General features: G+C 42.3%; 1 pseudogene; it reads right to left on the reverse strand.

Annotated features, from left to right (window-relative positions):
* Positions 1 to 5,385: 5,385 nt before the first annotated feature.
* LOC129060551 (uncharacterized) lies at positions 5,386 to 7,178 on the reverse strand (annotated as a pseudogene).
* Between the last annotated feature and the right edge of the window lie 903 nt (positions 7,179 to 8,081).

Below are 8,081 nucleotides of genomic sequence, written 5' to 3' on the forward strand. Positions count from 1 at the left end.
GTTAAATCACTATCATAGGCTGGATTAGTGGGCCAGACAGATGGAGCCTGTGAACATGAGTGAGTCTGGCCCATACAATCATAATATAATTGGCCTCGAGGGGCCCAGTCTATAATAATTCCAAATTTATGGTTTTGTAGTACCACTGCAGTATCAGCCACACATTCTTCCCAAACTAAGACTTCTGGGTCTTTTGATTCTTTTGGAATTTCCTTGGGACATGGTTTCCCTTTAGGCCTAAATTGTAAGGATCTTTGATAGGAAGAATTCTGTAAATTATTCACTTGTGACTCAAGTGACATTCCACTTATCCTATGATAAGTAAATTTACTGGTGGCACTGACAGTAGGTACTTCTACCAATCAATTTTGGATTGTAGGCATTAAGCATCCTGGTGCTTTTCCCAGGCAAATAGGAGGATAATGGTACCCAGTGGAAATGTTTATCATCATTCCTTCTTCTTCAGGTTGGGCAGGGCCACGGTCATCTGTGGGGCCTTGTACCCATGCACTGTTATTAACATCTACTTCAATAGGATTATCTATCCAAGTGACTGCCCGAATTCAGGCTGGGAAAGGCACATAGGCCCAATAAGTATAGTTAGCTGCAGCGGCTCCTGCAGACATAGGGAGACTTACCACCGTTGATACAATCACGAAAGCTGCAAGCAGCATATTCTCTGGAGTTTGTGTTACCCTGGTGTTTTCCAGGCTTTTTTCAGCTAACTGTGCCAGCTTCTTTAGCTGGGGCCAGGTCGGAGGCTCCGCCTTCTTGGTGGATGGCAGCTTCATCTGTTCTTCTGATATCACCATTTTGTTCACCCTGCGAGTTGATGATGTTCGATTGCGGGTTCTCTGTGTCTGGGGAGGCGCCTTCCTTTGCATCTCTGGTGGGTTCATTGTAGAACTTCACATGTCTAGCGGGTACCCAAACAGGAAGCTGATTTTCTCCTGCTGAAACACAAGCAAAACCTCTCCCCCATGTTATCACCTTACCTATTTCCCATGTTTTATGTTTGTTGTGTTTCCACCAAGTCAGTTTTCCCTCATGTGGGCTGTTCTTTTTACCAGTCAAATGTTGTTCTGCAGAAGTAGTGGTCTGATTTCTATATATATTTTAAAAATTTAAAGTATAGAGTGCTAGATTAAGTTGCATCTGGGTAGTGTTATACTCATTACTGTCTTTTTCCTTTTTTTATTTTGTTTAACCGATTGAGCTTTGAGTGTTCTATTAGTTCTTTCAATTATGGCCTGTTCTTGGGAATTAGAAAGGATTCCTGTGGTATGTGTAATATTCCACTGATTTAAGAATATTTGAAATCCTTTACTAGAGTATCCTGGCCCATTATCTGTTTTAATTTTTTCTGGAACTCCCATGACTGCAAAAGAAGCTAATAAATGTCTTTTAACATGGGAAGTACTTTCTCCTGTCTGGCAGGTTGCCCATATGAAATGTGAATAAGTATCAACTGTCACATGGACAAATGACAATTTTCAAAATGAAGGTGCATGTGTAACATCCATTTGTCATAATGCATCAGGACATAAGCTTCTGGCATTAACTCCTGCCTCTTGAGTGGGCAGGTGTAAGACTTGACACTGAGCACAATGTTGTACAATATTTTTTGCTTGTTTCCGTGTGATATCAAATTTGTTTTTAATCCTGTTGCATTTACATGAGTCAGCGCATGAAGTTCTTGTGCTTCCATGAAGGCAGATGATACTAGCAAATCAGCTTGTTCATTGGCCTTAGTTAAAGGCCCTGGGAAATTAGTATGTGCTCGAATATGAGTAATATAAAATGGGAAATTTCTCTTTTCTCACAGTTTGTTGTAACAATTTAAAGAGCTGATTTAACTGATCATCCATCCTATATTTGATTAGGGTTGTCTCAACATCCTTTGTAGCCTGTACTACATATGCAGAATCTGAAACAATGTTAATAGGCTGATTAAAATCTTGTAAAACTGAAATGACAGCAATCAATTCTGCTCTTTGAGATGAGTGATATTGAGTTTCAATGACTCATTCTTTTGGCCCAGTGTAAGCCACTTTTCCATTGCTGGAACCCTCAGTAAACACTGTGAGAGCATTTTCTAAAGGTTTATGTCTGGTAATTTTAGGTAAAATCCAAGTAGTCAATTTCAAAAACTGGAAGATTTTTGCTTGTGGGTAATGATTATCAATAATTCCCACAAAATCAGCAAGACCAATCTGCCATGCACCAGAATTGATAAAGCTTGTCCAACCTGTTCCTTGTTTAAAGGAACAGTGATTTTATCTGGGTCATTTCCACACAATTTTACTATTCGTAGTCTTGCCTGACCAATTAATGTAGCCATTTGATCTAAGTACAATGTAAAAGTCTGAAGTTTACTGTGGGGAAGGAATGACCACTCCACAAGATCTGTATTTTGAACAATAATGCCTGTTGGAGAATGTGCAGTAGCAAAAATTAAAAGTTGAACTGGGGCTAAGTGATGTATTCTATTTACTTGTGCTGACTGAAATTTTTCTTCAACTAATTCAATTTCTTTAGTTGCCTCTGGAGTTAATGTTCTTTTACTATTCAAGTCTGGATCCCCTCTGAAGATAGAGAACAAATTTGATCTGGCATAAGTAGGGATGCCTAGAGTTGGCCGAATCCAATTAATATCTCCTAGCAATTTTTGAAAGTCATTTAATGTTCTTAATGTGTCTTTTCTTATTTCTACTTTGTGTGGTTGAATTTTTCTCTCCTCTACCTGCATTCCCAAATAATGAAAAGGAGTGGAGGTCTGAATCTTATCAGATGCCATTGTCAGGCCTGCGTTTGCAACCTGTGTCTGCAGAAATGTGTAACAGTCAATTAATTTGTCTCTTGTTTCTGCAGCACACAAAATATCATCAAGATAATGAATGATATAAGAGTCTGAAAACTTGTCTCTAACTGGTTGAAGAACTTGAGCTACAAAAGTCTGACACATAGTTAGACTACTAAGCATTCCCTGAGGCAACACTTTCCACTGAAATCTGGTGGCTGGTTCTTCATTATTTATGGCTGGTATCATAAAAGCAAATTTTTCAAAATCCTGTTTTGCCAGAGGAATGGTAAAAAAGCAATCCTTCAGATCAATTATAATTAAAGGCCAATCTTTGGGGATCACGGCTGGAGAGGGCAGCCCAGGTTGGAGAGGCCCCATGGGTTGAATTCTTGCATTAACGGCTCTTAAATCGGTTAGCATGCGCCCTCTGCCTGATTTTTTCTGACTTGCAAACACAGGAGAATTCCAAGGTGGAAATAAAGGCTCAATATGTCCCTTTTCTAATTGTTCCTTTGCCAATAAGTGTAAGGCCTGCAGCTTTTGTTTTGGTAGTGGCCACTGATTTACATATACAGGCTTTTCCGTTTTCCAAGCTCATGGAATGAGTTTTGGAGGCTCTACAGTGGCCACCCCGAAAAAGGATACCCTAGTCCTTTTCTTTCTGGATTTCCCTTAGCCTCAACCGGAACTTTAATGTCTTCTCCATTTTTCCCTAGTCCTTTTCCAGGGAGATATCCCATTTGTGTCATGATTTTTTGACTCAGGGGGCTGTATACGGAGACTGGAATAGTAATCTCTGCATACCACTGTTCTAATAAGTCTCAGCCCCATAAATTAATTGGAATAGAAGTAATCATAGGCTGAACTGTACTTTCTTGATTATCAGGTCCTAGACAATGTAAAATTTTGGCACTTTGATACACTTCTGAGGCAGTGCCCACACCAACAAATCCTGCAACAGGCTTTTGTTTAGACCAATTTTTTTTGGCCATTGATTTAAGGCAATGATAGAAACATCAGCCCCAGTACCTACTAATCCTTCAAACTGCTTTCCCTGAATAGTAACTGCACACACAAGTCTATTCTCTGAGACCTGACTAGCCCAATAAACAGCTTTCGCAGCAGGGTTGGTACTTCCAAACCCTCCTGTTCTTTCTGTTTTGCTATCCCCAATTTTACTATAAGGCAAGAGCAGTAATTAAGCAATTCTATCACCTGGATTGGCACTCCAGGGAACAGTAGAGCTGATCACTAACTGAATTTCCCCTTTATAATCTGAATCAATTACCCCAGTATGAATTTGAACTCCCTTCAGATTTAGACTTGATCGTCCTCAAATAAGGCCTACCGTCCCTTCTGGCAGCGGGCCATATACCCCTGTAGGAATCTTTTGCGGGGGCTCTCCAAGGAGTAAAGAAATCATTTGTGTAGAACATAAATCTACTGCAGCGCTGCCTGCTGTGGCGGGGGAGAACTGTTGTATTGTTGTAGTTGGCCGATTTCCTGAAATGGTGGTATTTACTGTGGGGGTTGTTGTCCCTGAAAACCCTCAAGAAAAAATGGCTGAATCAGGAATGCCCCACTTTTTTGCAGGGCCTGGGACTGGCCCCTGTTCCTTTTTCCTGACAATGGTTGTCCATTTTATCAAATGTAGAACGACATTCCTTAGCCCAATGATTTCCTTTTCCACATCTTGGACACAGGCCAGGAGGCTCCTTTTTATTGCTCTGTTTATTTAAGCCTGGGCAATTCTTTTTTAGATGACCGATTTGACCACAATTATAACATTTTCCCCCAAATGTTTCAACTTGTCCTCCTAAAGCAGCCCCTGTAATTGCTTGAGCCAGTAGCATTGCTTTATGCATAGCTCCTCCAATCCCATCACAGGCCTTCACCTATTCTGTAATTACATCAACTCCTGCTGAAACCTTTCCTCTTAATGGCTTTATGGCCGATTGACATTCTGGATTTGCATTTTGAGAAGCCATTATTTCTACAATAACTTTTCGGACGTTATTAACTGCAATGGATTTTGGAGCTGCATCTTGCAACCTTGCCACAAAGTCTGGATATGGCTCCTTAGAGCTTTGTCTGATTGAACTAAAAGAAGGGCAGGAGATTCCTGGGTCCTGAATCTTTTCCCAGGCCCTGAGGCAAATAGCCCTTAGTTGTTCAATAGCTTCATTTTCCATTACTGATTGTTGGTTAATAGTGCCCCAATTTGGACCTGTTCCTAGCAATTGGTCTGCATCTATATAAACAACAGGGTTAATAGCATGATTTTTATGTACCTGTTCTTGTACCCCATCAATCCACCAGGTTTTAAACTGTAGATACTGAGAGGGTGAAAGGGAAGATTTAGCCAAAATTTCCCAATCATAAGGACTAAGTCTATTTCCACGAGCAATGGAATCTAATAATGTTCTCATATAAGGAGACGTGGTTCTTTCGTAGCTTTTAACATTTTCTTTCTGCTTCTTTCATATCTTTTAACATTTTCATGGTGAAAGATTCATATCTAGCCTCAGTTCGGACAGACGCTCCTGCTTGACTCCCTTTCCCGACCGGCATCGGTTGTAACATTACCGGATACTGCCATGCCTCAAGATCTCCCCGTTTTCTGGCTGTAGCAACGGTCCCATGCAGTGCACTATCTTGTCCACTAGGTGGTAATGTAGGATCAAACGCCATCGCCCTGGGTTGTTGCTATAGTGCCTTGCTATTTGGCACAGGACGCACAGCCTGAGATCCATACGGAACCTCTGGAGATGGCGGATACTGACATTCGGCTGGCGGCTGGTGTTGACAAACTACCGATGGTTGGGTTTTATTTTCTACTGGCTGCTATTGCGGATACTGTGCCTGGATTGGCTTTTGAGATTGTGATGTCACAGGCATCTGAACCGCAGGAGAAGGAGTTGGTGGCCATCGTGGTTTAAACTCTGATGGCCCAAATAATTCTGGACCTCCTTCCCCCAGTTTTGATGATTCAGGATATATTACCTCCTGTAATTGATTATAGTCAACATTTTGGGTTGACCGAGCCATTCCAGGCTCTACTGCATTTTTACAACGTGAACTTTCCATTCCTTTTTTAACTCTGTTCCTGCCTCTTCTTCACAATCTATTACTCAGCTTTCAGGGGCATCAAAGACTGAAATGCTGTCTTCTTCTCTTTGAAATGGTTCTAAAGTTGCTTTAGTAATGGCCCAATCATTCCATACTGTAAGTGGGATGATTTGACCTTCCCTAGTTGCTTGTTTTAGTTCTTTGCCAATTTCTTCCCAATCTTTTAAATCTAAAGTTCCCTATTCTGGAAACCATGGGCAGACTTGTTCTATTGTTTGAGATAGCGTGACTAGATTTTCTGTAGAAGCTTTAACTCCCCGTCTTCTTAAGAGAATTTTAATGAAGCTGAGATAAGAGGCATATTTACTTTCAATTTGCCCCATTGTTACCCTGGATTCCTCCAAGGGCACAAGCTTACCGCAAGGCTGACTGGATGTACTCGGGAATCTCTCGTCGGCTGTCCTCAATGTTCACATTGTTAGCGTACCTTCACCCTAGAGAAAGGCACCTGCGTTGGGTGGCAGAAGAAGGGGTGGCCTGCCCCTCCACACCTGTGGGTATTTCTAGTCGGGTGGCATGAGAGACGGAGAAAAGAATTAAGACACAGAGACAAAGTAGAAAGAAACAACAGTGGGTCTAGGGGACTGGCACTCAGCACACCAAGGACCTGCACCGGCACCGGCCTCTGAGTTCCCTCAGTTTTTATTGATTATTATTTTCATTATTTCTGCAAAAAGGAATGTAGTAGGAGAGCAGGGTGATAATAAAGAGAAGATCAGCAAAAAACATGGGAGCAAAAGAATCTATATCATGATTAAGTTCAAGGGAAGGTACTATGCCTGGACGTGCACGTAGGCCAGATTTATGTTTCTCTCCACCTGAACATCTCAGCGGAGTAAAGAATAACAAGGCAGCATTACTGCCAACATGTCTCGCCTCCCGCCACAGGGCAGCTTTTCTCCTATGTCAGAGTTGAACAAATGTACAGTCGGGTTTTACACCGAGACATTCAGTTCCCAGGGGCAAGCAGGAGACAGTGGCCTTCCTCCATCTCAGCTGCAAGAGACTTTCCTCTTTCACTAATCCACCTCAGCACAGACCCTTTACGGGTGTCAGGCTGGGGGACAGTCAGGTCTTTCTCATCCCATGAGGAAATATTTCAGACTATCATATGGGGAGAAACCTTGGACAATACCCCGCTTTCAAGGGCAGAGGCCCCTGCAGCTTTCCACAGTTCATTGTTCCCCTGGTTTATTGAGACTAGAGAATGGCGATGACTTTTACCAAGTATACTGCCTGTAAACATTTTGTTAGCAAGGCACGTCCTGCACAGCCCTAGATCCCTTAAACCTTGATTTTATACAACACATGTTTTTGTGAGCTCCAACTTGGGTCGAAGTGGCTGGGTGAAAGTGGCTGGGGCAAAGCTACAAATTAACAACATCTCAGCAAAGCAATTGTTTAAAGTACAGGTCTTTTTCAAAATGGAGTCTCTTATGTCTTCCCTTTCTACATAGACACAGTGACAGTCTGATCTCTCTTTCTTTTCCCTATACTCGCCCTCTGGCTATTAGGAACAATATCACGGGGTGAAGTGTGTACACCTGTGCGATATTGAAAGTACTATCATCCTCTGTGCCACGGGTTTTAGAAAAGAAATCACAGTGGGTTGTACAGCTGGTGTGATATTGGTAGTAATATCGGTCCCTCCTTCCCTGGATATTGGGAACAACGTTACAAGGGGCCTGTACACCACCTGCGATATTCGCAGTCATATGATTCTTTGCCCACCTGCATATTAGGAACAACATCACGGCGCGGGCGTCGTGGAAAACCCCGGCTATTTGGAAAGTATCATCCTCTTTTTCCCTGGATACTATGAAAAATATCACAGCAGAGATGTACACCTTCTGCGATATTGGGAGTAATATTATCCTATCCCACCCTGAGTATTTAGAAATCCATCACGGTGGGGTGTACACCCCTGCCATATTGGGAGTAGTATCATCCTCTCCACTCAGGAAATTACGAACAAGGTCATGGGGGGTGTACTCCCCCTGTGATATTGGGAGTAATGTCGTCCTCCCCAAACCTGGATGTTAGCAACAAGATCACAGAGGGGGTGTACGCACCCTGCGATATTGGAAGTAACATGATCCTCTGCCCCCCGGATATTGGCAAAATTATCACAGGGCGGGTGTACATTTCC

The sequence above is a fragment of the Pongo abelii genome, chromosome 6 (assembly GCF_028885655.2).
Source record: "Pongo abelii isolate AG06213 chromosome 6, NHGRI_mPonAbe1-v2.0_pri, whole genome shotgun sequence".
Classification (NCBI taxonomy): Eukaryota; Metazoa; Chordata; class Mammalia; order Primates; family Hominidae; genus Pongo; species Pongo abelii.